Source organism: Ovis aries, chromosome 20 (assembly GCF_016772045.2).
Source record: "Ovis aries strain OAR_USU_Benz2616 breed Rambouillet chromosome 20, ARS-UI_Ramb_v3.0, whole genome shotgun sequence".
Taxonomy (NCBI): Eukaryota; Metazoa; Chordata; class Mammalia; order Artiodactyla; family Bovidae; genus Ovis; species Ovis aries.
The window spans coordinates 22,182,842-22,191,677 of NC_056073.1; the positions used below are offsets into that span (position 1 = coordinate 22,182,842).

At 41.8% G+C, this 8,836-nt stretch overlaps 1 pseudogene; it reads right to left on the reverse strand.

The window, feature by feature from the left end:
- Positions 1-211: 211 nt before the first annotated feature.
- LOC101118060 (histone H3.3A-like) lies at positions 212-680 on the reverse strand (annotated as a pseudogene).
- Between the last annotated feature and the right edge of the window lie 8,156 nt (positions 681-8,836).

The following is an 8,836-nucleotide window of genomic DNA, read 5'->3' on the forward strand; positions in this document are numbered from 1 at the left end:
ATTTTGACTTTCATTAATGCTTTATGTCCCCGCATTTATATTAAAAATTCACACACAAATGAAAATGGAAAAACTGCCGATACCTGATTTCTGTCCCCTATTTTCCACTTGCAATCATATACCAGGTACCTTTTGATCCCATGGGGAAAAAAAAAAAAATCTAATGTTGAGAACTACCAATAACAGGAAGAAGAGAATTTTTTTTTTTTTTTAAAGAATGAAATGTTTCCCATCATGGATTCTTAAGCATGTTCTCCTCGTATGCGGCGTGCTAGCTGGATGTCTTTTGGCATAATTGTTACACGTTTGGCATGGATAGCACACAGGTTGGTGTCTTCAAAAAGGCCAACCAGGTAGGCCTAACTTGCCTCCTGCAAAGCACCAATAGCTGCACTCTGGAAGCACAGATCTGTTTTGAAGTCCTGAGCAATTTCCCGCACCAGACGCTGGAAGGGAAGTTTGCGAATCAGAAGTTCAGTGGACTTCTGATAACGTCTAATTTCACGGAGTGCCACAGTACCAGGCCTGTAATGATGAGGTTTCCTCACCCCTCCAGTAGAGGGTGCACGCTTGCGAGCAGCTTTTGTAGCGAGTTGCTTCCTTGGGGCTTTACCACCAGTCGGTTTGCGGGCAGTCTGCTTTGTTCGAGCCATGGTATAGAGACCTCCTTACTTACCCCTCTTCTCCTTCCGCTGGAGCTCGGCGAGCTAGAGATGGCAGTGGATTTAACAGTGAATTCCCCTATGAGACCTGAAGCACAGGCAAGACAGGAAAAACAGATAAACTGAAAAGTGAAAAAAGTGAACATGAAGTCACTCAGCCGTGTCCAGCTCTTTGTGACCCCATGGACTTCAGTCCTCCAGGCTCTTCTGTCCATGGGGATTCTCCAGGCAAGAATACTAGAAGGAGTTGCCATTTCCTTCTCCAGGGGATCTTCCTCACCCCAAGGATCGAACCCAGGTCTCCCGCACTGCAGGCAGACTCTTTACCTTGTGCACCATCAGGGAAGCCCCATCAAACCAAAAATTTCTGTGTAAAATGGACATAATAAACAGAGTGAAAAGGCTACTCATGGAATGGAAAACATTATTTGCAAGGTGTATATCTGATACGAGCATATAAAGAACTACTACAACACAACAACAAAAATCAAACAACTTTATTAAAAAATGGGCCAAGGATTTGAATACACATTATTCCATGGAATTTATAAAACTGGTCAATAGGCCCATGAAAAGATGCTCACTATCAAACATTAGAAAGATGTGAATCAAAACCTTAATATTTTGCCAGCTCATACTGTTGTAGCCATGCATTCCGGGAAACAAACTCGCTCAGAAGGACAATGCAGATAGTGGAGTGCAGTTTATTACACCAGCGGGCCCAAGGCAGAGTCTCCTCTTAGCCAAGGACCCCAACCAGCATTTGTGAAAATCTTTTATACCCCATGTGTACGTGTCTGAACCCACCACTCCAAATTCCTTGAGACTTACATAAACCAAGGAAAATACAATCCCAGTAACCCCATCACTCACGTGCTATGTGCTCATGTGCTCAGACAGTCAGACAATTAGCCAATAATCAATAAACCCGAGGTAACACTCCGATAGATACAGAAAAATTTATGGCCTGTCTGGAGGAAGGGGTGATTAGCGTATGTTTTCTCTTAGGTGATGAGTAACCTAGATGTGATCTTCAAGGTTCCCCTGTCTGGAGGGGGTCTTATCCTTCTGTTGTTTTCATAGGCACTAAACACAGAGTTCAGAGTCCATTGGAAAGGTGGCCGAGCATGATCAGCATGAACAGGCCTAAGATGGAGTCCTATGAATTCCTTCTTCAATATCCATAAGAACAGTTACTTTAAAAAAAAAAAAAAAACACAACTACAGAGTATAACGGATGTTGGGGAGGATATGTTGAAACTGAAATTTTGAGCGACTTCATGTTCACTTTTTTCACTTTTGTGGGTGGTAATGTAAATCATGCAGTTCCTGTGGAAAAGAGTACAGTTGTTTCAAAAAAAATTTTTTTAAAAATTACCAAGGATCCAGCAAAAAGCAGGAACTCAGAGACATTTGCTCACACATGTTCACAGCGGCATAATTTCAAAGGCCAAATGGTATAAACAACCCAAATGGTCATTGACAACAAGTGTATAAACAAAAGGTGGCATATTACATAATATGGAATTCATTAAAAAGGATTAATATTCTGATATACGCTACAAAATGAATGAGCACATATTTGAATGAATTTGCTTTATGAAATAAGCTAATCACAAAAAGACAAATACTGTATGTTTCCACTTATATGGGGAACTTAGGATAATCAGACTGATAAATACAGAAAGTAGAGTATACATTCCAAGAACTGGGGCAAGGGGAAAATGAATAGTTATTGTTTCCTGCGGACAGATGTTACATTTAGGAAGATTAAAATGCTCTGTAGATGAATGATCATGATGGTTGTACAATGATGGGAACTGGCTTTATGCCACTGAACATTAATGCCATATAATGGTAAAAATGGTTTGTTTTATGGGAATCTCTGTACAATAAAGGGGTTGTTGTTTTTGTTTAGTCGCTAAGTCATGTCCAACTCTTTGTGACCCCATGAACTGTAGCCCACCAAGCTCCTCTGTCCAGGGATTTCCCAGCCAAGAATACTAGAGCAGGTTACCATTTCCTTCTCCAGAGAATATTCCCAACTCAGGGATCGAACCTGCATCTTCTGCGTTGGCAGGTGGATTCTTTACCACTGAGGCCCCAGGGAAGCCCCAAGTCATATACTGAGGGAACCATATTTCACTGGATTCCAAATTATAAGTCATTTTCAGTTCTGTTCAGTTCAGTCGCTCAGTCATGTCCGACTCTTTGAGGCCCCATGAATCACAGCATGCTAGGCCTCCCTGTCCATCACCAACTCCCAGAGGTCACTCAGACTCACGTCCATTGAGTCAGTGATGCCATCCAGCCATCTCATCCTGGGTCATCCCCTTCTCCTCCTGCCCCCAATCCCTCCCAGCACCAAAGTCTTTTCCAATGAGTCAACTCTTCGCATGAGGTGGCCAAAGTACTGGAGTTTCAGCTTTAGCATCATTCCTTCCAAAGAAATTGCAGGGTTGATCTCCTTCATAATGGACTGGTTGGATCTCCTTGTAGTCCAAGGGACTCTCAAGAGTCTTCTCCAACACCACAGTTCAAAAGCATCAATCCTTCGGCGCTCAGCTTTCTTCACAGTTCAACTCTCACATCCATACATGACCACAGGAAAAACCATGCCTTGACCAGATGGACCTTTGTTGGCAAAGTAATGTCTCTGCTTTTCAATATGCTATCTAGGTTGGTCATAACTTTTCTTTAGTTATAAGTAGTTCAGCAAGTGTAATTTGCAATAAGATGGTAGAATGATTTCAGTTGTTCCCACCTTTTTGTCACATGTGCTTATAGCCAGTGAAACAATGTGTATATTTTCCAGTGCACAGTTTGCCTGTTTATAATAGTGACTATGTTCTCATCTGACGATGTCCATTCCACCTTCAAAAAATAGATTCATAGCAACAGCCTTCAATTGCATTGGACCATGAAATTCGATCTGTCCATTTCGAATGACTTCCAAAAATACACTGAAAAGAGGAAATTGGGCTAATTCTACAAAAATTGGGCATATTATTCAAGGATATTTTCTTGTTTTTATTTAAAAAATACATCACTGATCTTGTAAATGACATCCTATAAGAGAAAGCAAACTCAGTTGTATCTGTCCTGGCAATATTCTCTCCTGTCATGAATGAATTTGTGAAACTCGTGTTTGGAGAGGAGTTGGCACGCAAACTTTGCAATCAGATCAGTATTTTAGTCTGTGCCAATTTCAGGCTGAGCTGGATGGAAAAAGTTGAAAGCAAACCAGAGAAGCCTATGAGTTGTAAAAAGTGAAGAAGAACTAAAGAGCCTCTTGATGAAAATGAAAGAGGACAGTGAAAAAGTTGGCTTAAAGCTCAACATTCAGAAAACAAACATCATGGCATTCAGTCCCATCACTTCATGGCAGGTAGATGGGGAAAGAGTGGAAACAGTGGCAGACTTTATATTTTGGGCTCCAAAATCACTGCAGATGGTGACTGCAGCCAAGAAATTAAAAGCCGCTTACTCCTTGGAAGGAAAGTTATGACCAACCTAAATAGCATATTAAAAAGCAGAGACATTACTTTGCCAACAAAGGTCCATCTAGTCAATGCTATGGTTTTTCCAGTAGTTATGTATGGATGTGAGAGTTCGACTATAAGAAAGCTGAGCACTGAAGAATTGATGCTTTTGAACTGTGGTGTTGGAGAAGACTCTTGAGATTCTTTTGGACTGCAAGGAGATCCAACCAGTCCATACTAAAGGAGATCAGTCCCGAGTGTTCATTGGAAGGACTGATGTTGAAGCTGAAACTCCAATACTTTGGCCACCTGATGGGAAGAACTGACTGATTTGAAAAGACCCTGATGCTGGGAACGATTGAAGGCAGGAGGAGAAGGGGACGACAGAGGATGAGATGGTTGGATGACTCAATGGACATGAGTGTGGATAAACTCCAGGAGTTGCTGATCGACAGGGAGGCCTGGTGTGCTGCAGTCCACAGGGTCGTGAAGAGTTGGACGTGACTGAGTGACTGAACTGAACTGAACTGATGAGTTGTAACAAGGCTGGTGCCTTGAAACCAGCCACTTAGAGGTTTTCATCATGCACGCCCTTGATAGAAACATTTGTTCACTTAGCCATCCACTCATGGTGTGGGCTCCTGAGTGAGCATGGTATTCCAGGGATACCATGGATACCAAGGGTCTGCCTTTCCCTGGGATAAGAAGACCTGCATTGGTAATTCATAGATCTGAGTCCCACACTGTCTCCCTGGTCTACAACTGTGCAGTTTCAGTCCCCTCCTGCATCTCAAGCTCTCAATGGAAAGTGGCCATAACTGCCAGTTCAGAGCAGTTCATGGTATGTAGCAGTCAAATCTGGGGACTCCACCCAAAAATTGTCCCCGCCTTCATCTTCACAACGTCTGTCTCTTCTCTCAAAAATACTCGAACTCTTATTTGAACTCTCCACACCAAGAAAATGAATATAACTTTGAAGAACACAGAAACATGTATACATCCCTTGGCTTTAATACGTTTAAACATCTGCAGTGGCCAACTAATGTCATAGAGCTGCTTCTCTACGTCAAGCAATGCAAGTCTTCAGCAATCCAGGCGATGTAGATTTCTGCCTCACATCAGAAGAATATGAATTTGAGTAATTCAGAAGCCTGAGGTGAACACAGTGTGTCACGAAGGATTGTGGAGAGAAGATGAGAAAGAGCATCAGTATTAAAAGTCAGAGGTATTGTTTCCTGCTTCAATTGTTCCTTCCCTGTCCCTGGCAATATGCCTTCTCAAAAATGCAACCAGGATTAGGAATTCATTCCAATAATTTATAAGCAGTTTTACCTTGGGCGTGATTTTTGATCTCTTTGTATTTCAGTTTCTGCATCTGTAAATGTGACCCACTTGTTCATACTCAAAGTTTGCTCCAAAGATTTAATGAGATACCCCACGCAATACAATTGTGAAACGGTAAATGTGATACTACACACACAATTAATAAACGACAATTTGGATGAGAAGCAAGTACAGTGTTAGTATGTCGATTGACATGTGAAAAGTAAACATTAATAGCGAATACAATACACCAGGATCTGTTATGAATCCTGTATATAAACATTTCCCTTATTATTTCTTTGCAGCAACTCTACAAGGGAGGTGCTCTTATCTCCATTTCAAAAGAGGAAACTGAGGCTCAGATATGTTATCATGCAGATGTCAGCAACAGCTATTATACAAGATAAAGGAGAACCTCTTTATCAGCAGGTGTGGGGCAGTTTATCTACCTAACACTTGTTTTCCCATTGTGTACATCCACTTAAAGAACTGTCACTATCAGTTCAGTTCGGTCGCTCAGTCATATCGACTCTTTGCGACACCATGAATCGCAGCACGCCAGGCCTCCCTGTCCATCACCAACTCCTGGAATTCACTCAGATTCACATCCATCGAGTCAGTGATGCCATCCAGCCATCTCATCCTGGGTCATCCCCTTCTCCTCCTGCCCCCAATCCCTCCCAGCATCAGAGTCTTTTCCAATGAGTCAACTCTTCGCATGAGGTGGCCAAAGTACTGGAGTTTCAGCTTTAGCATCATTCCTTCCAAAGAAATCCCAGGGTTGATCTCCTTCATAATGGACTGGTTGGATCTCCTTGTAGTCCAAGGGACTCTCAAGAGTCTTCTCCAACACCACAGTTCAAAAGCATCAATTCTTCGGCGCTCAGCCTTCTTCACAGTCCAACACTCACATCCATACATGACTACTGGAAAAACCATAGCCTTGACTAGATGGACCTTAGTCGGCAAAGTAATGTCTCTGCTTTTGAATATGCTATCTAGGTTGGTCATAACTTTTCCTCCAAGGAGTAAGCATCTTTTAATTTCATGGCTGCAATCACAATCTGCAGTGATTTTGGAGCCCCCCAAAATAAAGTCTGTCACTATTTCCACTGTTTCCCCATCTATTTGCCATGAAGTGATGGGACTGGATGCCATGATCTTCGTTTTCTGAATGGTGAGCTTTAAACCAACTTTTTCACTCTCCTCTTCACTTTCATCAAGAGGCTTTTTAGTTCCTCTTCACTTTCTGCCATAAGGGTGGTGTCATCTGCATATCTGAGGTGATTGACATTTCTCCTGGCAATCTTGATTCCAGCTTGTGTTTCTTCCAGCCCAGCGTTTCTCATGATGTACTCTGCATATAAGTTAAATAAGCAGGGTGACAATATACAGTCTTGATGTACTCCTTTTCCTATTTTGAACCAGACTGTTGTTCCATGTCCACTTTTAACTGTTGCTTCCTGACCTGCATACAGATTTCTTAAGAGGCAGGTCAGGTGGTCTGGTATTCCCATCTCTTTCAGAATTTTCCACAGTTTATTGTGATCCACACAGTCAAAGGCTTTGGCATAGTCAATAAAGCAGAAATAGATGTTTGTCTGGAATTCTCTTGCTTTTTCCATGATCCAGCGGATGTTGGCAATTTGATCTCTGGTTCCTCTGCCTTTTCTAAAACCAGCTTGAACATCAGGAATTTCACGGTTCACGTATTGCTGAAGCCTGGCTTGGGGAATTTTGAGCATTACTTTACTAGCATGTGAGATGAGTGCAATTGTGCAGTTGTTTGAGCATTCTTTGGCATTGCCTTTCTTTGGAATTGGAATAAAAAGTGACCTTTTCCAGTCCTGTGGCCACTGCTGAGTTTTCCAAATTTGCTGGCATATTGAGTGCAGCACTTTCACAGCATCATCTTTCAGGATTTGAAATAGCTCAGCTGGAATTCCATCACCTCCACTAGCTTTGTTCATAGTGATGCTTTCTCAGGCCCACTTGACTTCACATTCCAGGATGTCTGGCTCTAGATGAGTGATCACACCATCGTGATTATCCAGGTCATAAAGATCTTTTTTGTATAGTTCTTCTGTGTATTCTTGCCACCTCTTCTTAATATCTTCTTCTTCTGTTAGGTCCAGACCATTTCTGTCCTTTACTGAGCCCTTCTTTGCATGAAATGTTTCCTTGGTGTCTCTAATTTTCTTGAATAGATCTCTAGTCTTTCCCATTCTGTTGTTTTCCTCTATTTCTTTGCATTGATCGCTGAAGAAGGCTTTCTTATCTCTTCTTGCTATTCTTTGAAACTCTGCAGTCAGATACTTATATCTTTGCTTTTCTCCTTTGCTTTTCCCCTCTCTTCTTTTCACAGCTCTTTGTAAGGCCTCCCCAGACAGCCATTTTGCTTTTGTGCATTTCTTTTCCATGGGGATGTTCTTGATCCCTGTTTCCTGTACAATGTCACGAACCTCATTCCATAGTTCATCAGGCAATCTATCAGATCTAGGCCCTTAAATCTATTTCTCACTTCCACTGTATAATCATAAGGGCTTTGATTTAGGTCATACCTGAATGGTCTAGCAGTTTCCCCTACTTTCTTAAATTTAAGTTTGAATTTCGTAATAAGGAGTTCATGATCTATGCCACAGTCAGCTCCTGGTCTTGTTTTTGTTGACTGTATAGAGCTTCTCCATCTTTGGCTGCAAAGAATATAATTAATCTGATTTCAGTGTTGACCATCTGATGATGTCCATGTGTAGAGTCTTCTCTTGTGTTGTTGGAAGAGGGTGTTTGCTATGACCAGTGCATTTTCTTGGCAAAACTCTATTAGTCTTTGCCTGCTTCATTCCACATTCCAAAGCGAAATTTGCCTGTTACTCCAGGTGTTTCTTGACTTCCTACTTTTGCATTCCAGTCCCCTAGAATGAAAAGGACATATTTTTGGGGTGTTAGTTCTACAAGGTCTTGTAGGTCTTCATAGAACCGTTCAACTTCAGCTTCTTCAGCATCACTGGTTGGGGCATAGACTTGGATAACTGTGATATTGAATGATTTACCTTGGAGACAAACAGATATCATTCTGTCATTTTTGAGACTGCATCCAAGTACTGCATTTCGGACTCTTTTGTTGACCGTGATGGCTACTCCATTTCTTCTGAGGGATTCCTGCTTGCAGTAGTAGATATAATGGTCATCTGAGTTAAATTCACCCATTCCAGTCCATTTTAGTTCGCCGACTCCTAGAATGTCAACGTTCACTCTTGCTAGCTCTTGTTTGACCACTTCCAATTTGCCTTGATTCATGGACCTGACATTCCAGGTTCCTATGCAATATTGCTCTTTACAGCATCGGACCTTGCTTCTATCACCAGTCAC